This window comes from Furipterus horrens, unplaced genomic scaffold, assembly GCF_987537825.1.
Source record: "Furipterus horrens unplaced genomic scaffold, mFurHor1.1.pri manual_scaffold_5, whole genome shotgun sequence".
NCBI lineage: Eukaryota > Metazoa > Chordata > Mammalia > Chiroptera > Furipteridae > Furipterus > Furipterus horrens.
In genome coordinates, this window is record NW_028327175.1 from 36,866,172 (window position 1) to 36,891,006 (window position 24,835).

The 24,835-nt window shown below is 37.0% G+C and overlaps 1 protein-coding gene across 5 annotated transcripts in view; it reads right to left on the reverse strand.

Moving 5' to 3' along the window:
- ELOVL7 (ELOVL fatty acid elongase 7) overlaps positions 1–24,835 on the reverse strand; it is an 82,677-nt gene that overhangs the window by 34,255 nt on the left and 23,587 nt on the right. For 3 of the 5 annotated variants that reach the window (XM_090276289.1, XM_090276293.1, XM_090276291.1), the window contains exon 2: positions 24,036–24,089. The exons of the other annotated variants lie outside the window; for them this stretch is intronic. The gene's annotated coding sequence lies outside the window, so the exon portion shown is untranslated. The remainder of the gene's footprint in view (positions 1–24,035; positions 24,090–24,835) is intronic. 5 annotated transcript variants of the gene reach the window in all.

Below are 24,835 nucleotides of genomic sequence, written 5' to 3' on the forward strand. Positions count from 1 at the left end.
GGTGGATAAGGCCGTGAAGCTGACAGAAATACTAGGAGGAGAGGGCTTCAGTTACATGACTACTGAAGATGTAAATACCCTGATCAACGTCCACTCTCAACTATTGATGGATGAAGACCTGGAGGAGCCAACTAAGTCAGCAAGTGAAGAAGGGGATGAGGAACAAGACAAACAATGGGTTGAAGAAGAGGAGGAGGTTTGCCTTACACTTGATCATCTTGCAACCATGGTCAGAATGGCCAAAGAACTTCAATGAGTGGCTGAAGAATGGGACCCCCATATGGTTCGTTTGTTGCAGTTTGCAAATTCAATCGACAGTGCCATGTCAGTTTACAAAAACATTCTCAATCAGAAGAAGAAGCAGCGCCAGCAATTCCCCATAACTATGTTCATCACTCGAATGAAGAGGTTGGTTACACCTACGCCTTTAGTGGAAGTAGAAGTTATGGACAAGGCCAAAGATACTACTGCACCACTTGAAGAAGCGCCTGATGAAGTGGTGCGTTTAGAAGAGCTGTAATGCTCTTCCTTGCTGTGCAGTACATTCATCTCATCTTCATCACCTTCATCGTTGCCAGTCGTCATCGTCGGCAGCCGTCCATCTCGAGAGACGATGGTGTAGCTTCTTAAGAGTCTATCTGCACCGCCGAGAATGGTTGTGCAGTCCGACTCGGGAGTGACACGGTATCTGTCTCCTCCCGTGTTGAATCGACATCTTGCGATGACGCTGGAGTGTCCTCTCCAACTGCACAGCTAATTCATCATCTTCATTATTCAAGTTGTAGTATACTTCACTGGTGAGTACCCATATAAAATTTTACAGTACTGTATACATATGTTGTTAAAGTTATGTAGGTTTAAGAGTGTAGAATTTGTTTAAGAACACAAGTAGTGTTTATAAAAGTGTGGAGAAGGTTAATAAGGGACTGGGAACAGTTTATAAGTATGTGGGAAGGGTTTATAAAGCCTTAAAATATATATAAATACTAAAATAAATGTAAGGTGCCTACTTCGCGGATTTTCACCTATTGCGGAGGGGGGTAGGGTCCAGAACGTAATACCCACAATAACTGAGGGAATACTGTAGGTATAGATATATCTTTGGGAGTTCCTTTCTCACTGCCCCCTCCCATGCTTTTTGCCATTTCTATTTCATAGCTAGGTTGTGCAAATTGCCTTGGGAATGAAACAGACAGCAGAAGGCAGGGCAACAGAAAGTTTTATCCTAGCTTTTGAGTTACAAAGCTTAGGCACTTAAACATCAGAAGAACTCAAGAGCATAGACAAGAGATTTGGGAGAAAAGTTCTGAGGTTTCCATGACTTCCAGCACAGAAGAGCATGCTTCTCGCTTGAGGGAGGGTTGTCAGAGGGAAGCAATTAGTGCAGACCTCAAAGAGGAGAGCAACAGCCCTGGCGAGGTGCCCAGGAGGATTATGGGAACAGGGAGCAGAAGGGGTCAGGCTCTGTTGCTTGGGTAGAGCTGAACAGGTGGCTGATGGGGCCTTAGGCAGCCACCAAGAATTTCTATTGCTCCATTGTGGAGCAAAAGCAGTAGACAGACTTGATACCCTCCACAGACATGGAAGTACTGCAGAAGAGTGCCAGAAAATGAAGTCCTGTAGCTAGCAACAGCAGAGACCTGCATGAACAAGTGGTCAAAAACCTGATGGGACCCTGAATATCTCAGGGGATGGCAATGTTGACTAAGGACATCGAGGACTAAAAGGACTCCTCCTCCCAACTAAGTTTCTTCTAGCTTGCTGAGAGGAGTGATCATACTTAGAATCGACTGAAATAAGTCCCTACCACCTCAAAAAATAAAGAAATCTGTATTAAATATTAAGCTATAAAGAAATTTTGTTTTAACATAGCTGACTTTGTTAGATGAGGTTTGAAACTATTTATTTTAGATATGGGATCGGGTCAGTACAATTTTTCTCTCTTCTGAGTCCCTTACAACAGTGGTTGCCAGACCTGGTTGATAGACTAATTCAGATTGCATTTCTGTTTGGTTCAAGCTCTGCAGCACAATCAGGACTCGCGAATTTGAGCAAAGAGACAGACAAACTTCAGATTAGATGTTCATTTAACAACCTCAACATGTTAACAGGACAACTTGTTACAAACAGAGTCCTAGAATCCACAGACTAAAAGTGACCACTGGAACCACTGGGACTTATTTTTCTGTCAGAAGTGATAAGCACCTCAAGGACAGTTTAATTCCGATTTGTAATCTGTGTCCTTGAGCAAAATAGGTGCTCAGTAAAAATATGCTGAATGGGTTTTCAAATGTAAAATCAGAAAAACAAGGCAGGGCAAGAACAAAAACCCCATCTCTTAACCCTTCTCTGCTTTTTTTCAAATGAATGCACTACTCTTCTCATAGATTTTCTCTTCAATCAAAAAGTATTTTTTGAGCATCTGTTATTGTGCAAGGAAGTGATGAGCACAAAACAATAGTATTTTTTAAATAATGTTTATTTTAAAAATAAAGTCCCTAAATTCAAACAACCTTCAATTTGGCAGAAAAAATAAACACCTATACAGAAATCTAAAATGCAAAGCAGAATGCAAGGTCACACAAACAGTTCACATAGAATCCTATAGGCTCTTGAAGTGAAGATTCACATCTGGCATGTGACCCGGAAGAAAGGCATAATAAAGAAGTGGATACATGAGCTGAGCTTTGAGAATAAGATTTCAATAGGCAAAAATATGTGCACCTGGAGAAGAAAAGAGGCATACATCATAGGGAGAGGGACCTCCAGGGGAAAATTCATTCATTTGTTTATTCAATGAGTATTCTAAAGTATGCCAACCACTGTTTTAGGTGCCAGTGAAATAGTAGAAAACAAAACAAAAATCCTGCCTCATGAAATTATAGAAAAGCTCCTGGTGTGTTTCAGAGTGTTTGTTAGTCCATTTTGGTAATGTACAAAGAACAATAGAAAGATTAAGACAAGAAAGGTAGATTCCAGAGATAGTATTTGATTGTGGAGGAACCAAAGGCCAGGCGAAAGAATTTTTTGGACTTAATTCTTAACAGTGAGGAGCTGTTACAGGCTTCTCAAGCAGGGACTGCCCTTTTTTTTTTTAAGTACATTTTATTATGTTATTACAGTTGTTCCAATTTTTTCCCCTTTGCCCCCCTCCAACCAGTATCCCCATTCCCTTCAGCAACCCGCACCCTTTAGTTCATGTCCATGGGTTGTGCATATAAGTTCTTTGGCTTCTCCGTTTCTTTTACTATTCTTATCATTGCCCTATCTATTTTGTACCTACCAATTATGCTTCTTAATCCCTGTACCTTTTCCCCCATTTTCCCCTTTCCCCCTTCCAGCTGATGACCCTCTATAGATCTCCATATCTATGATTCTGTTCCTGTTCTAGTTGTTTGCTTAGTCTGTGTTTTTGTTTTTTAGATTCAGTTGTTGATAATTGTGAGTTTGTTGTCATTTTACTGTTCATAGTTTTAATCTTCTTATTTTTCTTAAGTCCTTTAATGTTTCATATAATAATGGCTTGGGGATGATGAACTCCTTTAGCTTTACCTTGTCTGAGAAGCACTTCATCTGCCCTTTCATTCTAAATGATAGCTTTGTTGGATAGAGTAATCTTAGTTGTAGGTTCTTAGTTTTCATCACTTTGAATACTTCTTGCCTGCCCCTTCTTGCCTGCAAAGTTCCTTTTGAGAAATCAACTGACAGTCTTATAGGAACTCCTTTGTAGGTAACTCTCTGCTTTTCTCTTGCTGCTTTTAAGATTCTCTCTCTGTCTTTAGCCTTTGGCATTTTAATTATGATGTGTCTTGGTGTGGCCCTCTTTGGGTCCAATTTTTTTGGGACACTCTGTGCTTCCTGGACTTGTATTTCTATTTACTTAGCCAAATTAGGGAAGTTTCCCTCCATTATTTTTTCAAATAAGTTTATAATTTCTTGCTCTTCCTTTTATTCTGGCACATCTATGATTTGGGTGTTGGTAAGTTTGGAGATGTCCCAGAGTTTTTTAATTCTCTCATTTAAAAAAAATTCTTGTTTCTTCGTTCTGTTCTGGTTGACTATTTCTTCCTTATGTTCCAATTCATTTATTTGAACCCCAGCTTCCTTCCCTTCACTATTGGTTCACTGTGGATTTTTCTTTATTTCACTTAGTGTAGCCTTCACGTCTTCCCTTATGTGTTTGCGGTATACAATGATTTCTCTGAGCAACCTTATCACCAGTGTTTTGAACTCAACATCTGATAGGTGGGCTATCTCCCTTACACTTAGTTCTTTTCCTGGAGTTTTTATCTGTTCTTTTACTTGGGTCATACTTCTTTGTCGCCTCAATTCGGCAACCTCTCTGTACCTTCAAGCAGGGACTGTCTTCATCAAAGTGGTATTTGGAAAGATTAACTAGGTGATAGACTCCAGGGCTGGGTGACTGAGGGTGTGGTTTAGAAGCAGGGAGAGCAATCACACAGCTATTGCATCCTATTGGGAAGGATCCAATATAAGTATCACTTCCTTTAAGCTGTCAACCCTGATACAATCAGATCAGTCAGGATCAGGTATCCCACTGAGGTGTTCTCATAACAACTTGTCTCATCTGTGACAGCACTTATTGCATAGCAATGCAAATGTATGCTTACTAATTCTTATCTTTCCACTCATCAAGAGGGAAGAACCTCAGCTTCATTATCTTTGTGTTCCCAATGCCTAGAATAGTGTTTTGGCATGCAGCAGAAAATATTTATGGTATGAGTGAATAATCAAATGTTATGGGTTGAATTCAGTCCTTTAAAAATCAATATGTTGAACTCCTAACCCCTAGTACCTCAGAATGTGACCTTGTTTGGAGACAGGGTCTTTACAGAGTAATCAAGTTAAAATGCAGCATTAGGGTGGGCCCTAATCCAATGATTGGTGTCCTTTGTAAAGGGAAAATTTGGAATCACACATGCATATAGAAAGAACACAGTAAGAACAGGAAGACTGCCATCTACAAACCAAGGAGACCGCCTGGAACAGATACTTCTCTCCCAGCCATCAGAAGGGCCCAACCCTGCCAACCCCTTGCTTTTGAATTTCTAGCCTACAGAACTGTGAGATGATGAACTTCTGTTATTTAAACCATGCAGTTTGTGGTACTTTGCTACAGCAGCACTAGCAAACTAGTACAATAAGTGAAATAGTTCATCTAAATTGAAGCAACATCCAGAATTTGGGCTCAAGGTTAAGGTCATCATTAACTGTAAATATCAAAAAGTGACAATATGGGAGCAGCATAGATTTCTGTAATAAATAATATAGGAGGAAACACGCATATTTAGGAAACAGAAAGAGAAGCCAGGGACAAACATAAAGCAGCAACAGAAGGCTGCAGATTAAAGCTACCTGGTGGAATCTCCCTCCAAAGACTAAAAAAAGCAAAGTAAGTGGTCAAAAACACTCACAAAATTTCACAGAGGCAACAAAATGACAAAGGGCCACAGATGGTCAAAATCTCGGAAAGTTGTGTAGCCCAGGAAAGGCTCCAGGGCAGCGTGGCATCCATACATGGCAAAGCTCCTCACCCCACATGGCCTCTTCCCCAGCTGTACTGTTGATGCAAGAAAACCTGAGAATTCTAACACATTCCCCCATATCGGAAGAGGAGAAAATGGACTCATTCTAAGCTTTCCCTTCTCTAACTTGGGAATGAACCAATATGACAGACTGATGATGGAGGTTCCACACTTAACTGGTGAACAAATAAAGATGCCTTAAAGGTGTCCCCTGGGGATTGGATGCACCTTTGAGATGCAGTGAATCTCGGCTTATTTAACAACACTTTAAAAGTGAGAATACAACTTAAGTACAACCTTCCATAGCTGAATTCTTCTTTCTTTCACTCTCTGTGTCTCAGAGTACAGAAGAAATGCTTATAAACTGAAATCCTCAGCCCTCAAACTGTAGATCAATGCTGAAAAACAAACTGGGCTTAAAAATACTGTTGGAAAGGGGCAACAAGGCACCCATAATATCTCAGAGCAAATGGATGGCCTGATCAGAGGTAGCAAGTATTCAAAAAATGAGAAAAAAGTGACTGAAAAAAATTCACAGATTATAAAAAAAATAAAGCAAGAACACAGAGCAAACAAAGAACTCAAAAATTAAAAAAAGGTCAAGTAATAAAAGGAAAGACTCCACAAGTGCTTTGCATTTAAAACATGAATTCATAAAATAATAAAACGAAAGAATGAAATGAAACTGGAAAATGTAGAACCAAGGAAACAAACTGAGCCCAAAGCATTATTATAGCACTAATAAATAAATTAGAAAAAGTCAGGGGAGAAACAGAATAGCTGTAGCTAAGTAGATTATTTCCAATATAGAGGGGAGGTTGAAATAATCAAATGAAAACAGCAAAGGTTAAAATAATAGAGAAAAGCTATTAGGGCAAAGATGACCAAATATTGGGATAGTTGGGGGTTTTTTTCAATTGATTTTAGAGAGGAATGGGAGAGAAAGAGAGAGAGCAACATTGGTGAGAAACAGAAACATCAATTGGACTCCCTCTCGCATGCACCCTGACAGGGAATCAAACCCACAATATTTTGGTATATGAGATGACACTCAAACCAACTGAACCACCCAACCAGAACAGGATAACTGGTATTTTTAAAATACAAAATTCAACAAAATAATATGTATTAATATTCAACTATTAAAATTTACTACTGACTTCAGACAGACTGAGAAAATGAGACTGCAAGAAAATTTAATGTATAGCAATCAATCTCAACATGAACTCTAGTTAAATTGATGACCTGAAAGAATTTTAAAAATTGTTCATATATGCAAAAAAAAGCAATTAAAGATATTAAATATCTAAATAAATGGAAAGTGATAACATGTTAATGGGTTGAAATGCTCAATATTGTTAAAATACCAATTCTCCTCAAATAAATCAACACAATCCCAATCAAAATCCCTAACACTTAGGATATGACACAGCAATCTCACTCCTTGGGGATCAACCCTAGATAGATAAATAATTACATTCACACAAAAAGCTGTATATAAATGTTTACAGTTAATTTATCCATAATCACCCCAAACTGGAAGCAACCCAAATGTTCTCCAATGGATAGATGCACTATTTTATAAGAACGAGATAATTTTTTCTTTAAAAAATAACGTTAAGAAACTGGCAAAATGTTGAGAATTTTTGAGGATGGGTGATGGTACATGGATGCTAAATTATATATCTCTACTTATGTGTTCTGAAAATTCCATTTTAAAAGGAAAAAAGAAAATGTTAAGGCCAACAATTAGTATTAACAGTGTAAAAGAAGCTAATAAGTGAATGAGGAGGAAAACAGACTACTGGATTCTGAAACTAGAAAATAATTTGCAAACATCTAAGTATACTGCACAATTGAGTGGTAGAAACCAATTCTAGGTCTTTAAGGGTTGAGGAGGCAATGAAAGTAGTCAGTATAGTTAGCATTACATTAAATATGTACAATGGTTTAAAAAAGAAAGTAGATAGCATAGATATACATAAATTTTATCTTCAAGGAAGGTTTGAGCTGGAGGGATCCTAAGAGTTGATCCAGCTAAAAGGACTGATGCTCTGAAGGATTTTTAAAGAAAAGAGTTGGACCCAAATCTCAGCTCAAATGACTTCTGGGCTCTTCACCATTCTATGTTGCCTGTTATTCAAGATATTTCATAGGAAAACAGAAAAAGATGGTAGAGTGAAAGACAGATTTATTTCAAAGATGAAAGTGTCTGAACCTCTCTTGGGTCCTCACTTCCAAGATGGCCAAGAAAAGAAGGAACAACGGGCACACCAGAAAAGGCCGCACACGTGCGGCCCAGTCACTGCACCACCTGCGCCCGATGTGTACCCAAGGACAAGGCCATAAAGAAGTTTGTCATTTGAAACATAGAGGCTGCAGCTGTTAGAGACATTTCCGAAGTGAGTGTCTTCAACTCCTGTGTGCTTCTCAGGCCGTACGTGAAACTACCTTACGTGTGAATTGAATGTGCCGCTCACAGCAAGGTAGTCAGGAGTTTAGACTTGCAGGTGCTGCCCCACAACCCATGTAAGGAGCTAAGTCCTTAGGGCTAAAGAAACGTTCTCTGAAAAAGTAAAATGAAAATTATACTTTGAACAAAGATAAAACATTCCTGAATACATGTATAGGATGAGGAAAAATTGGTGGTGAAGGAGATTGAAATTGTGTATGTGTGCCTATGCCGAAGACAAGAGCTCTGATTTCACAGGAAGTCAGCACAAAGTAGGAAAATAATGAAACAGCAGCCTCAAGGGAAGACCCCTGGGCAACGACTGCAAGGAAGGCAGGTACGAGAAAGTCCCTATATCAACGTCTGTTACTCAAAATTATAAGGAGTTTGGTTTCTTTCTTTCTTTTTTTTTTAGGAAAATATTTTATTTTTTTACCATTTTTTATTGTTGTTCTATTACAGTTGTCCCAATTTCCCCCTTTTGCCTTCCTCCATCCCACCATTTGCTCCCCCAGTCACTTTCCACACTGTAGTCCATGTCCATGGTTCATTCCTACATGTTCTCTGACTAGTCCCTTCACCTTTTTTCCGCCATTATCCCCCTCACCCCTTCCCTCTGGTCACTGTCAGTCTGTTTCCATGCCTTTGGTTCTATTTTTTTTTTATTAGTTTATTTTGTCCATTAGATTCCGCTTATAGATGAGATCATATGGTATTTGTCTTGCACCGACTTACTTACTTCACTTAGCATAATATTCTCCAGTTCTATCCATGCTGTCACAAAAGGCAGGAGTTCCTTGTTTCTGCTGCATAGTATTCCATTGTGTAAATGTACCACAGTTTTTTTTGTTTTTGTTTTTTTTTGATCCACTCATCTACTGATGGGCACTCAGTCTGTTTTCAGCACTTGACTATTGTAAATAGCACTGTATGAACATAGGGGTGCATAACTTCTTTTGAATTGGTGATTTGAGATTCTTAGGGTATATTCCCAGCAGCAGAATCTCTGGGTCAAAAGGCAGTTCCATTTTTACTTTTTTGAGTAAATTCCATATTGTTTTCCACAGTGGCTGCACCAGTCTGCATTCCCACCAACGGTGTACTAAGGTTCCCTTTTCTCCACATCCTCGCCAGCACTTGTTGTTTGTTGATTTACTGATGATGGCCACTCTGACAGGTATGAGGTATATCTCATTGTGGTTTTAATTTGAATCCCTCTGAGGGCTAGTGATGTTGAGCATCTTTTCATATGTATGTGGGTCTTCTGCATGTCCTCCTTAAGGAAATGTCTATTCAGATCCTTTGTCCATTTTTAAATTGGATTATTTGTCTTCCTGGTGTTGAATTATATGAGTTCTTTATATATTTTGAAAATCAAACCCTTGTCTGAGGTATCGTTGGCAAATACGTTCTCCCAGAGAGTCAGTTCCCTTTTCATTTTCATGATGTTTTCTTTAGCCATGAAGATTCTTAATTTGATGTAGTCCCATTTGTTAATTTTTTCCTTTATTTCCTTTGCCATAGGAGATGTATTGAAAAGAATATTGCTATTTGGAATATCTGGAAATTTTCTCCTTATGTTTTCCTCTAGGACTTCTATGGTATCAAAACTTAATATTTAGGTCTTCTATTTATTTTGAGTTTATTCTGGTGATCTACTTTCATTTTTTGGTATGTACCATTTCAGTTCTCCCAACACCATTTGTTGAAGGAACTATTTTACTCCATTTTAAGCTTCTGTCCCCTTTGTCACTATTAATTGACCATAAAAACCTGGGTTTATTTCTGGGTCACTATTCTGTTCCATTGATCTATGTGTCTGTTCTTATGCCAGTACCAGACTGTTTGGATTACAGTGGCTTTGTAGTATAGTTTGATATTGAGTATTTTCATTCCTCCTACTTTGTTCTTCTTTCTCAAGATTGCTGAGGCTATGCAGGGTCAGTTTTGGTTCCATATAAATTTTTGAAGTATTTGTTCTATATCTGTGAAATATGCCATTGGTATTTTAAGAGGAATTGCATCGAAGGACAAAAATCACATGATCATATCAACAGATGCTGAAAAAGCATTTGATAAAACCCAGCACCCACTTATGATAAAAAGACTCAGCAAAGGTGGAATAGAGGGAGCATACCTCAACATAATAAAAGCCATATATGAGAAACCTACAGCCAACATTATTCTCAATGGGCAAAAACGAAAAGCTTTCCCCTTGAGACAGGAATAACACATGGGTGTCTGCTTTCACCACTCTTATTCAACATAGTACTGGAAGTTTTAGCCACAGTGATCAAACAAGAAAAAGAAATGAAAGGCACCCAAATTGGAAAGGAGGAAGTAAAACTGTCATTATTTGCAGATGACAAGATAGTGTACATAGAAAACCCAGTAGACTCCACCAAAAACTACTCGACCCTATCATTGAATTTGGCAAAATAGCATGATACAAAGTCAATATTCAGAAATCAATGGCATTTTTGTACAGCAACAATAACATATCAGAAAGAGAAACTAGGGGGTAAAATCCCTTTTACTATAGCAATGAGAAAAATAAAGTACCTTGGAATAAACTTAACCAAGGAGGTAAAAAACCTGTACTCAGGAAACTACGTAACACTGAAAAAAGAAATTAAGGAAGATACAAATAAATGGAAGTACATACCATGTTCATGAATTAGAAAAACTGATATCATCAAAATATCCATACATACTGCCCGAAGCAATCTATATAGCAGCTGGGTTTCTAAAGTGCAATTACATTTCAGTTGTTTGGAAATTTAAAGTATTCCATCAAAACAAAGTATAATGAACATTCAGTTTTCCAGACAAGCCACAAACACTGACTCAGCTCACAATGTGAGTAAATACAGTTTTAACGGGAGTTCTAGCTCTCAGAAATAGGAGACATTCAGCACAGTGGAGAGAAAGAGCACACCTTTTCTAGGGCCTCAAGACAACTTCATTATACCCAGAGACCTCATTCTGCCCGAAATCTCTGAATACAACTATCTACCAAGGCTTAACCCCACCAAAAATGTTCCAAACACATAATTAGCTAATCCCTCAAACATCAAGTAAAAAAAGTGAAATTATTAAATTTCAACTCATACTGGAAAGAAAACAATTTCATTATTATTTAGAATAGGAGAGTAATTCTTAAACTAATGTGCACTCCACTTTCCTGAGATACTTGACGGAGAGCCATATTTCCAGGGCCTCCCCCCGAGGCAATGTCATTCCCATAGGTGGTTCTTCAATCACACTTCGGGGAAAACACTGAGCTACAGTTTCCTGGTTTTAAGATAATGCTTAGGTACTTAAGAAAATAAAATAAGGCATTTCTTACAGTATGAAGGAAAACATAACAGGGCTGGAGAACTACAGAAGCAGGCTGGCCAAGACTGGGCCATGCCCCTGGAATCGTCTCCCAGCTATGTATTAACACTTAACACACACCTTCATTTCACATCTGTGGGTGAAAACACTAACAGCAGAATCACATACTGAAGGGTAAGGGAGGTTCATTCATTCATTCGAGGCTTTTTACACATAAGCATTTTTCTAAGCCCACTGCTGCCTACTGTTTATCTATACTTCTGCTTCAATAGATTTAATGGAGAAGTCATGAGGCAGAAATATTGTTCTGTCCAAAACTGATGATAGCTCAGTCTAATACAATATATTACTATCCAGCTGAATCTGTTACTAAATTATACAAATTACGTGCAATCCTACAACACAGTGTATCACTAGTACTGATATTCTGCTCTTGGGCATTGGGTCAGCAAAGTCAGTTTTTCATGGTTGATGTCCATCCTGATTGGCTGGACATCCATGCCACACTGGTTGTTAATAATCTGGTTCTCACTCTAGTTTGTAGTTCTATATCTGATAGTCATCATGCTGCATTTTATTTTAGTTGTAGATATGTCTTGCATCACCTACATTCTGTAAGTTCTTGTGAGGTAGGGTGGGAAGACAGTCATATGCAAATTTATATCTTATATAGTACTAACCTGGAGGAGGTGAGGCAAGAAAGGTAAGAAATAAATGTCATGGTATCAATAATCAATCAACAAAGGAAATTATCACAGTTGATGATCAAATTTTGCTGCACTGCTTGCAGAAAGGCCCAAATTTCTCAGCTTCAAATTTAAGTTAAGAGGTATAAGCAAATAAGACATATTTTTCTTTAAATAACTCACATGACAAGGTCAACTTTTCAACTTTTTGCTATTTAATTGTTTTGTTTGTGCTCTTGACTTATACTGAGAGGCTGTACTTGAACTTCTCAAAAGATTTTCTTTAATGGGATTTGGTTCTGAAAAATTTGAAGAATGTGTTTTCATTAAGGTCAGCTGCACTTTTTTTAAACTCTAGGACTAAGATTAGTTGCATTTTATTCATTTGAATTATTATCATTTAACCAAATCCTCATGGCTTAAAGGAAGACACAATACATTTAAATTAGTGTGTATATCTATATACATAGATATCAAATGTGTACATACATAGTGTGTGTGTGTGTGTGCATATACACACAGCTGGACTTTTTCTGGACAGACCCTGTATGTTTAATATCATGCATAGATAAGACTGTATAGTATAGTTAAATTAAACATTCTAAGTTTCTCTTTACTGACTTCAGTTTTTAGTTCATTTAATTTGCTTCCTGGTTAAGTAGCAGAACTAATTTGAGTTTTCTCATTCTTTGCCATTATACTTTGTTAGAAAGGCAAATGAAATACCAAGAATAAAGATCAGAAACTGAGAAACTGAGGCTTGGATAAGTTACACAAAGGCAACCTTTGTCTTCATATGAGCTAACTTCCAAGTCTAGCTTTAACTTTGAAGTTTACATGCCCCACTACAAAAACTACCAAAATTCAGTACTGCTACAGATGGGATTAACCAGAAACACACTCCTTGCTATTGCTAACAAAAAGCTCTTGGACATTTGGTGTTTTTCCTTTTGGAGAGGAAATAGAAAGATTCAGTATTATAAAGTCTGATAAATTCATAATTAGTCAAAACATCTTCTTAGCCTTTCTACTATATTACTAATTTGACGAAACATAAATCCAGTATATATCTAAAATTTTAAGTGAAATAAAATCTATGAAAAAAATTTTGGCATAAATAAGTTACAAAATCTTCAGAGTAATTAAGGCCATATAACATCTTTTCAAAACAGCTTTCCAGAGATATTTATCACCTACAAATTCCCAAGTATCTGATATCTACATAGCTATCACACTACCCTTTTGTCATCTGGAAGTTCTTTTAAATATAATTCAGTATCTCAGATGATCAATGATTATGTAAAAATGCAGCCTTGTGTCAATAATAAAAAGAGGAAAAAAAACCATCCCTATAACTAAATCACACCACTTAAATTACAAAGGATTTCACCTTTACCTTTATTTTTCTTCCTACCTAAGAAAGATGTAATATGTATTGAATTTCTTCCAATCTGTTATCTGAGCTGTGGAGTCTGTGATTGCTCCAAATAGAACTTAGGAATATAACCTTGAACCTTCTGTTAAGTGTGTTGATCTTATACCTCTCACCCAAACACCATCTGTGGAGTTCTCAGAAGGCCGACCAGTAGTTTTAAGGATAGTAACAATGCCACATCCTTTCATTCACTCTGTAAAACCCCTTCCCTACCACCACTGTCATCCTACCCTTTTTGTGCCTCTCGCTCTCCTTCTGTATTTACTGAGAATGCTTCTCTATTCACCTAATCTCAATCTAAGACAAGTCCTAGAAAAGAGAAAAAATGAGAGAAACAAACAATAAAAATTATCTTGAGGGAACAGGGAAGAGCACAACGTAACAAAGGGATCCTTGCCAATGTCTGACAATAGAAAGCAAAACTTATTGTTTGATACATATTTTATTTTTATCATAAGACATGTGTTGTGATAGGAAAAAGTTTAACCAGTTATGACCTGTGTTGGTGGATCCATAGCAATAGTGACAAGCCCCTCACTGGCTGGAGCAGACAAGCTGCTAAACCTTACTGGAAAAAAATAAGAACTAGGCATCTGATAATGAAGTAAGGGAGAGGGATTGTTCTTGAGTAAATCCAGCAAACTGTGATTCACAAGGTGGGGATCCTGGACACTAGTGTCTCTAAGGGGTGCTTGATGCAGGAGTGGGTGACTAACTGCAGATAGCCATTCTGCTTGGTGAAAGGTGTCCACTCCCACTGGAGCTACATACACAAAGGTTAGAAACCTCCCTTTTGCTAAAACCCAAATGCTTTTTCCTGAGTTCTTATCTACCCTATTTCCCCTGCAGTCCCACTTTGCTGACCTCTCCTTTTCCTGAAGCCCTGACTTTGACTTTCAGAACATACCCCTTTTCTAATTGGCCTCATGCCATTCCATTGTTCAGCCCTGAATCATTTTGTCCTGTTGGTTTTCTTCACACCCTTGCACTGGGGATTTCTCTCCTCAGCCCTTGGCACTTTTTTTTCTTTTTATCTATTTACTCCTAATACTATGTTAATGACCTCCAAAGCTGAATCTGAACCCCAACCTTTCATTCATGCTAGACGTTACCATTTCCAACTGCCAATAAACATTATATATGGGATATTCCACTGTCACAGGGAACCTAACTAATCCCAAAAGGACCTAATTTTTCTCAGTTTCCACCTCCTACCACTTGGCTTCTTTATCCAACACCTTCACTGATGCTAATGGCTTGACTTTTCTTCTGATCTAAAACAATGGAATCATCATTGACTCTGCTCATTCACCTCTAATCTGCAAGATTTACTTTTCTTAAATGAAACATTTCTCCACCATCCTCACTGTTAACAACCAAAAAGAACACCACTTCTCTCTATTACTGCAACTAGGCCCAAACATCTCCTAACTCCATTCTTTTTCTTTTTCTTTCTTCTTTTTTTTTTTTTTTTTTTTCATGTTTGGGCTAAATGTTATTATCAGGAAAAATAAATCCTAAAATATCACTTTCATCATCTTTTCCCCTTCTGAAGAATATACAATGACTCCCTATCATAAATCTCAACAAACCCCAAGTTTTCAGCTCCATTTTCTGACTATTCTCCCCATTCAAGTTTATTTCCCACCACCTCTCCCTACTATTCTCTAATGTTGAAGTCTCTTTTTATTTTTCCAGTAAGCTATTTCCCACCTACCCCCTTCCCTCCATCCTAACCCCAAAGTCATCAACTATTTGGTTTGGCTACCATCACATATGTTTTTTAGGAAAAGAAATGAGGACTTGGAAACTTCAGAGTGCGCCTGTTACAAGACCCTCAGTTCAGCTGTAAGAATCTGTACAGAGAAGCAGCAGCAGCTAGAACTGGACAAATAGATGGTGGCTGACTAATAAATATCCCCAAGGGCAAGTGTGTCACATTTATTTCTCTTAGAGACTTAGCTCTCAGGTAAAAAACACTGAAACAATCATGAAATCATAATAAAGTGCAAGCAAGAAAAACAAAATCTCAAGGTCTCCCTTGTGACTACTATGTATGAGGTTTATAAGAACAACACTTCCTGCCATAGGAACTTCGCTACTGTGTCCCCCAGATGAAAGCATTTCCTCTGCTTTCCTAAATTACCAAGAGGTTCAAAAGCAAGGCGGCAACAAGCTCTACTGAGCAACTTCTCTGACAAAGGTCAGAAGAGCTTTCCTCAGGCGCCCAGATCAACCTGTGCCAACCCAAAATCTTCATTCTTGGGGATTTTTGCAATTAAAAAGCTGTCTTGATTAAAGTTTTAAAAATTGATGCTTTGGGAAAGAAAACCATTTTAAAAATGAGTTAATAAAAGCAACCAAATCTATGAAATGGATCAGTTAAAGCTTAAGTAGAAATTCATAAGGAATAAGCAGAACCACAGATGATAATCAGCTTTCTGAAAGGGCCTCAGCAATCGTCACAGAGACATACAGATCCTCTAAGAAAATTTGTAGGCAGTTTGCTTGAAGGGAGAAAGGAAGCTGATCCAGCATACTACTGGCAGCACAACCAGGCACGTCTGAAATCAACTGTTGCCTATGTCCTGAGGCAAGGGTGTAACTACACAAGTTATCTAAGAGAATAACAACAGCACCCACTTATCAAGGACTGGGCCAGGTACAGTGTGAGGTGTTTCATACCCATTGCCTATTTAATTCTCATAGCAACCCTACGAAAGAGGTATCATTATTTTTAACTACTCATCTACTTATGGACCCTTGGATGGACCCAGAGGGCATTATGCTAAGTGAAATGAGCGAGTCTGAGAAAAACAAATACCATAGGATTTCACTCATATGTGGAACCTAATGAACAAAATAAACTAACAAAATAGGAACAGATTAAATCATATTAAGCATAATCTCTGACCACAACGCTATGAAACAAAAAATCAACCACAAGAACACTGAAACACACACAAAGACATGGAAAATAAATAACATGTTATTAAACAATGAATGGGTCAAAAATTAGATCAAAGAAGAAATCAAAAGATACCTTGAAATAAGTGAAAATGAGAGCACAACCATCCAAAATCTGTGGGACACAGGGAAAGCAATCCTAAGAGGGAAATTCATAGCATGACAAGTCTATTTCAAAACCCAAGAAAGAGCTCAAATAAACAATCTAAATTTACACTTAAAGGAACTTGAAAAAGAACAACAAACAAAGCCCAAAGTGAGAAAGAAGGAAATAATAAAGATCAGAGCAGAAATAAACTAAAATAGAATCTAAAAACATGTCCCAAAATATAAATGAATCCAAGAGCTGGTTCTCTGAAAAGATAAACAAAATTGAAAAACCTTTAACCAGACTCATCAAGGAAAAAAAAAAAAAAGGAGGACTCAAATAAATAAAATCAGAAATGAAAGAAATAAATAACAACCACTACCAAAGAAATAAAAATGATTGTAAGAAAATATTATGGACAACTATATACCAACAAACTGGACAACCTGGATGAAACTGATAAATTCCTAGAAACATACAATCTTCCAAAACTAAATTAGGAAGAATCAGAGAATCTGTGTACACAGATCACACCTAGTGAAATTGAAGCAGTAATCAACTCCCAACAAACAAAGCCCTGAACCAGATGGCTTCACAGGTGAATTTTACCAAACATTCTAAGAAGAACTAATAACTCTCCTTCCCAAACTATTTCAAAAAATTCAAAAAGAGGAAAGGCTCCCAAGTGCATTTTCCAAGGCCAGAATTAAACTAATTCAAAAATCAGATAAAGACACTTACAAAGAAAACTATAGGCAAATATCCCTGATGAATATAGATGACAAAATCAATAAAATAATAGCAAACCAAATACAGTAATGCATCAAAAAGATCATTCACCATGATCAAGTGGGATTTATTCCATAGATGCAAGGTTGGTACAACATTCACAAATCAGTAAATGTGATTCACCCCATAAACAAAATGAAGAGTAAAAACCATATTATCATATCAATATGTGCAAAAAAAATAAACATTTGATAAAATCCAGCACCCATCTATGATAACAACTCTCAGCAAAATATGAATAGAGGGAACATACCTAAACATAATAAAGACCATATATAACAAACCCACTGCCAGCATCATACTCAATAGGCAAAAACTACCAGTGTTCCTTAAGATAAGGAACATGCAGGGATTTCCTCTTTTATTCAACTTTGTAATGGAAGTCATAGCCACAGCAATCAAGACAAAAAGAAATGTAAGGTATTCATATTGGAAAGGAAGAAGTAAAACTATCACTATTTGCAGATGAGATGATATTGTACATAAAGAACCCCAAAGATTCCATCAAGAAACTACTAGAACTGGTAAATGAATTCAGCAAAGAAGCAGGATACCAAATTAATATCTAGAAATCAGTTGCATTTTTATATGTCAATAACAAAGAATTGTTTCAAAAAGAACAAAATACCTAGAAATAAACCTTATCAAGAATGTAAAAGACCTGTTCTTGGAAAATTATAAAATGCTGAAGAAAGAAATAGAAGAAAATATATATAAGTAGAAGCACATATTGTGTTCATGGATAGAAAAAATTAAATCATTAAAATGTCCATACTACTCAAAGCAATTTATAGATTCAATGCAATTCCTATCAAGATTCCAACAACATATTTCACAGAACTAGAACTAATACTTCAAAAATTTATATGGAAACCACAAAAGGCCCCACATAGCAACAATGATCACTCTACCTAATATGAAACTATACTATAAGGCCATAGTGATAAAAACAACATAGTACTGGCATAAAAACAGACACATAGATCAATGGAACAGACTAGAGAGCCTAGAAACAAACCCACCCTTCTATAGTCAATGAACATTCAACAGAGGAAGCAAGTACATACAATGGGCTAAAGATAGTCTATTCAATAAATGGTGTTGGGAAATATGGTCAAATATATGCAGAAAAGTGAAACTAGACTACCTTCTTACACCACACATGAGAATAAATTCAAAATGAATTAAACACAAATATTATATCTGAATCCATAAAAATCATAGAAAAAAACAAACATAGGTAGCAAAATCATGGACATTGCTTGTAGCAATTTTTATCATATATATCTACCCAGGCAAGGGAAATAAAAGAAAAAAATAAACGATTGGTACTACATCAAACTAAAAAGTTCTTGCGCAGCAAAGGAAAACAACAACAAAATAAAAAGACAACCCACAGAATGGGAGAACATATTCTCCAATACATCTGATAAGAGGTTAGTACCCAAAATTTATAAAGAAGTTACAAAACTCAACAATGAAAAAAATGAAGAAACCAATTAAAATACATATGGTCAAATATGAATAGACACCTCCCCAAAGAAGACGTACAGATGGCCAACAGACATATGAAAAGATGCTCAATGTCACTAATCATTAGAGAAATGCAAATTAAAACCTCATCTGTCAGAATGGCTATCATAAGTCAACAAAACAATTGCTGACAAGGCTGTGGAGAAAGGGGAACACTTTTACATTGCTGGTGGGAATACAGTCTGGTGTAGCCACTGTGGAAAACAGTATAATGATATCTCAAAAAATTAAAAATGGATCTGCCTTTTGACCCAGCTATCCCACTTTTGGGAATATATCCAAAGGAACCCAAAACACTAATTCAAAAGAATGTAAGCACCCCTATGTTTTTGTAGTGTTATTTACCATCGCCAAGATATGGAAGCAGCCCAAATGTCCATCAGTAGATAAGTGGATAAAACAACTATGGGACATTTACACAATGGAATACTACATGGCTGTGAAAAAGAAGAAAATTTTACCCTTTGCAACAGTATGGATAGACCTGGAGAGCATTACACTAAGTGAAATAAGCCAGTCAGAGAAAGACAAATACTATATGATCTCACTCATATGTGGAATCTAACGAACAAATTGAACAAACAAAATAAAGACAGACTCATAGATAGAGAGCAGGATGACAGCTAAGGATGGGGAGAAGGTAGAGGGTGAAGGGACTGAGCCAAAAGGAAAAAGGACTCATGAACATGGACAACAGCATGGTGGTTGCAGGGGGCGGGGGGTATAAGGGAACTAAATGGTAATGGGAAAAAATACAATAAAAAATAATTAATTAAAATGTGGACTAAACAGAGTGCTTGCCCTCTTTAAGTCCATATACAAATATATTATTTAGTATATGTTCTATAACAGCAATAAGCCTAGGGTGCTTTAGCAGCAAAGATGAGAGGGTACTTACTCCAGCCTGGGAGCCAGAGTCATGGGCAAAGATCAAGAAAGTCTTCCTGAAGAAAGAGCAGACCATTCAAAGGGTAAGTAGGAGCTAGGCTAATGAAAAATATATGGTATCCTGCAGAATATAACCTGGGAATATCTTATAAGGGAAAGTTAATATAATCTATTCCTGCTCTCCCTGATTACTGATTTTTAAACCTAAGATGTCTTGTGGCTTACATATTGCTAATCATCATGTACAAAAGTCTCAGAACAGAATAAAGGTAGACTCAGAAATAGAAAGTTCAAGTCCCCCAATGGGATATATCTCCAAATTCAGTGATAAAATCTAGAAGTGTCCACCACTCACCTTCACAGATTGAGGTTAATATAGAGTTGAAGGTCTTTGCATGAAGAGCTATGGATTGGAAATGAAAGGTAGCCAACCTCCTGATAACAATTAGGTGCCACCTCTCATATGAAAAGAAATAATGTAAAATTTACATAGTGGATAAACTTCAGTAGGTTGTGACAATTCTGTTGAAATTAAGGAAGGTAATGTAAAACTGAATGCCAACTGAAAGCCAGAGGTCCCCTGAAAGTCTAAAAGACATAGTTGGTGAAGTACTCAACTAGGGTTTCTCAGTACTGCATAGAGAGAAGGGTGTTGTGAAGGAAGGTTTTAAAAGACATAATCGTCTCTAGAGCGGAGAATGGGATTAATCAAGCTCTTTTTGCTTTTATTTTACCAATCTTCTCACCTAGACTTGGATTTCCCGAACAGAATTATCCACTTGTACATTTGCTCAATCTTTGCTTTGTCTACATAAATATACAATCAATTTTAAATGAATGACCTGGGCTTCTAGTTTAAGAACCAGGTTATTGGGCATGGCTGGCCTTGCATTAACTCACTAAGCCCTAAGGACATATTCCTCCCCACCAAACATACTAAAGGACTTTTGTATCTGGTATTCAAATTGGTAAGTTTGAGGGCTGCCCATGGACAACTCACACAGAGATGACTTCCAGCAGAAGAGGGTAAAATCTTCTGGAAGACCTTACGTCACTACAGTGATAATTCTTAAAAGTAAATGAAAAATTCAGAGTGGGAAACCCACCTGCTTTATTTCCCCTAAAACCCCTATTCCATGAAAAGCATCACATGGACTCTACTGCAGCTAACAGGGAACTGTAAGAGGACTTTACAGGGTGTGTGAACTGATAACTTCAAAGCACATACAGAATTCAAGTGATGGCCTTTAAATATATGCTAGCAAGCTAATGCAATAAATTGAAATTAAGTCTATTATTATACAATAACCATCCTACATGACTTCCCCTAGCAGATGTGATTTTTAATTGGATTAAAGAATTTCTAACATGTTCTCCCTCTAAATAACCCACACGAAAATATTTGTCATTCCTTAAATGCTTTTGTCCACTCCCTCTTATATGAATACATTAAACTATGGAAAATACTAGCAAGATTTTTTTAAAAGCATACCTAGAATCATAGAGATAGAAAAGAATTTAAGAATTATCTAAATCTACCCCCTAAATTCAGAAAATTAAATAAGTAGATGAGCCATGTATCCTTGCTTTGCCTTTTCACCGAGAAGCAGAAACTAAAAATGTTGAAAGCCTTTAGGTTGGCTGAAGCAGAGATGGAACAGTGGAGCTGCACTGCAGCTGAGAAGTTATGGTGGTTTCTGTCTCAGATCAATGGAATAAAGAGACATCTCAGGCAAATCTGAGGCACGTCCTGAAATACAGTGCAGGATAATATCAATCACAAGGCCACAACCTATCTAAACTCTGCCATCTTGCACTCTACCCTGAGGTCTGGGCAACTGTAATTTTTTGGAGTCTCTACTTCTCATATACAAAATAGGAATAACATAGTATGTCCCTCAGAAATGTTTTGTGAGGATTAATTGCATGGTTAACCTTAATAGATAGGGATCAATAAGCTAAGATGAATTCTTGGAGGCCAAGGAATGAATGTTATTCACCTGTGCCCCACCACAACCCACAACACCACAAAGTCAATTCTAGACAAATGGGCTAAATTACGCCAATATAGGATTTCGAAACAAGGCCAGCACTGGTCATCTCACCAGGTAGCTCTTGAAAATGTATACACTAACAGTTCAGCTTCTCTTCAAGTTGTGATACTTTAAATATTTAAAAATTAACCACTATATGCAGAAATTTAACACATAATACATATGCATTTTAAATACTGGGGGAAATACAGATTATTCAATAAATAATGTTTGGACAAATGTGTAACAGATTGGTAAAAAAATAAATTGGAATCCATGTCTTAACCAAAATAAATTTCAGATGTATCAAAAATTTAAATGTAAAAAATAAAACTATAAAAATGAAACTGAGTGAAGGGTATACATTATGTCACTGTACTAACCTTGAAACTTCCTATGACTCTATGTTAATTTCAAAATAAAAAGTTAAAAAATAATTGGTGAAACCTAAGATAATTATTTTACAATCCTAAAATAAGTAAGCCTTTCCAACCATGACAAAATGCACAGACGTCATAGATTTAAAGAATAATTAAATGTGCCCATCTAAAATTAAATGTTTATGTATGTCAAAAGCCTCAGACAAATCAAACAGAAAGAAAATTATAATTATATGCATCTCATATCCTGAAGGGCTAATTTCTTTAGTATATAAACTGCCAACAAATTAACAAGAAAGAAGCCAATGATTCAACAGAGAAATGGATAAAAGATATGAACAGGTTATAAAAAAGTTAACAGAAATAGCTCTAAAGTATACACAAGATACCCAACCTTATTCAGCAATGTGACAATGCAAATATAAATTAGAATGAAATATCATTTTTACTTATCAGATTGGTGAAGTCCATTAAGTATGATAACATATGTTCTCAGCCAAAGTATAGAGAAACATGCACTCTTGTGCACTGCTGCTAGGAATGTGAATTGGTACAACTTCTGTGGGAGTAATTTGGCAATATCTGCTGCAATGCAGATGTCCTATGTATCTACTTAATACTTGTATGAAAGTTTCACGTACAAGATTTTTTACAATGTTTTAACAGCAAAAGAAAGGGGAACTCCCCAAATGTCCACCAATGTGAGACTTGTTAACAAACTGCTATATTCACACCACTAAGTACTGTGTAGCTATATATTAAAAAAAAAAGACTGGGTTTACCTATGCTGCTATTGAATAATCACTAAAATAGATAATTAATACCAGGTAAAAGAAAAATACCTCTTTGTATATGTACAGAATGTCTCTGGGAAGATTGATAAGAAATTGGTAATATTTGTTACTTATTTAAATATAATTAAAAATGAAAACAATTGAAAATATTTATTTTCTGAAACACCAATTTAAAATAACCTATGCACCCCTATGTTCATAGCAGCACTATTCACAATAGCTAAGTGCTGGAAACAACCTAAGTGACCATCTGTAGATGAATGGATTAAAAAACTGTATTACATACACAATGGAGTACTACACAGCAGAAAAAAAGAAGGAACTCCTCCCATTTGTGACAACATGGACAGAACTGGAGAGTATTATGCTTAGGAAATAAGCCAGGAAACAAAAGACAAATAACATATGATATAACCTAATACAGGACACTAATGAACAATACAAACAAATGAACAAAATAGAACCAGAGACATGTAAACAAGGAACAGACTGACAGTGACCAGAAGGGAGAGGGGAGGGTAAAAAGGGGGGGATGAAGAAGGGCCTAGTTAAGGAACTAGTAGAAATGACCCATGGGCATGGACAATGGGGTGGGGATTGACTGTGGAAGAAGGGGTGGGCGGAGTGGGGGGGAGCAATGGAGGAAAGTGAGACAACCCATAATAGAAATAAAAGAAAAAGAAAAAAGAAAATATTTATTGCTTCCTAAATGTTATGGCCACACATATAAGGCAATGAACCAAGCAGTAAGGATCATAATTATACGCATTTACTGAGTCCTCGGTATGGGCTTTGAAGCTAAAGCATACGGGAAACAGATTACTCACTAAGCAGGGAAGAAAACAGCAACAACACAAGCCAAACTTATCAGTAGATGGCATGGATTTAAGAAAATTTGGTACAGACCTCCATATACAGGAGATTGAGCTGAGAGAAATCAGGTGTTACTTACCTCTGTAGCTCACTCTCTCCCTCTTTGCCCACCCTAGCACACTTTTAAATCAAAGCAGGTACTCAAATATTTATGAATGAATGAGTAACTAATTGAATGGATAAATGGATGGATGGTTAGAAGAAAGAGTGTAAATTGAAGGGTTCGATCTACCTCCGCTTCCATTTTCTTCTGACACTGGACAAGCCTTAGTTTCCTTGTGTTTCCCTGTACAAAAGGGGAGGTGAAGGAATATGTAAGTGTTTAAAAACCATGATCACAATCCCTACATGGCTTGCATGGATGGCAAAATAATGCCCCCGCCCCCTGCGCAAAAAAAAAAAAAAAAAAAAAAAAAAAGTCCATGTTTTAATTCCTAGAATCTGTGACTATGTTACCTGGCAAAAGGGATTCTACAGGTAAAATTAAGGTTACAGATCTTAAAATAGGAAGATTATCCTAGATTATCCAGGTGGACCCAATGTAAGCACATGAGCCCTTAGAGGCAGAGAGCAGTCTCTTGGTGTAAGAGATGTGGCAGAAAAGGAAGGCAGAGAGATTTGAAGCATGAGGATTCGATGCACTGTCGCTGGCTCTGAGATGGGTTCATGGACTGGAGAGAAGCCCCCTAGTAGCTAAGGGCAGCCCCTAGCTGACACCCAGCAAGGACACAGGGATTTCAGTCCTGGAACCACAAGGAACTGGATTCTGCCAGCAATCTGAATGACCCTGGCAACAGATACTTTCTATGGCCTTTTGATAAAGAGTCCAGAGGCCAACACCATGTAAAATATAGAATAGAGCTATCACCCTTGACAACTTGGGTTTCTGACCTACAGAACTGTGAGATAATGAATTTGAATTGTTTTAATCCACTATGTGTGTGATGATTTGTTATGGCAGCATTAGGAAACTAATACACTTTCTGTTCAGTCCAAGAACCATTTCTTGAGTCTGTGCCTCATGTTAGGCCC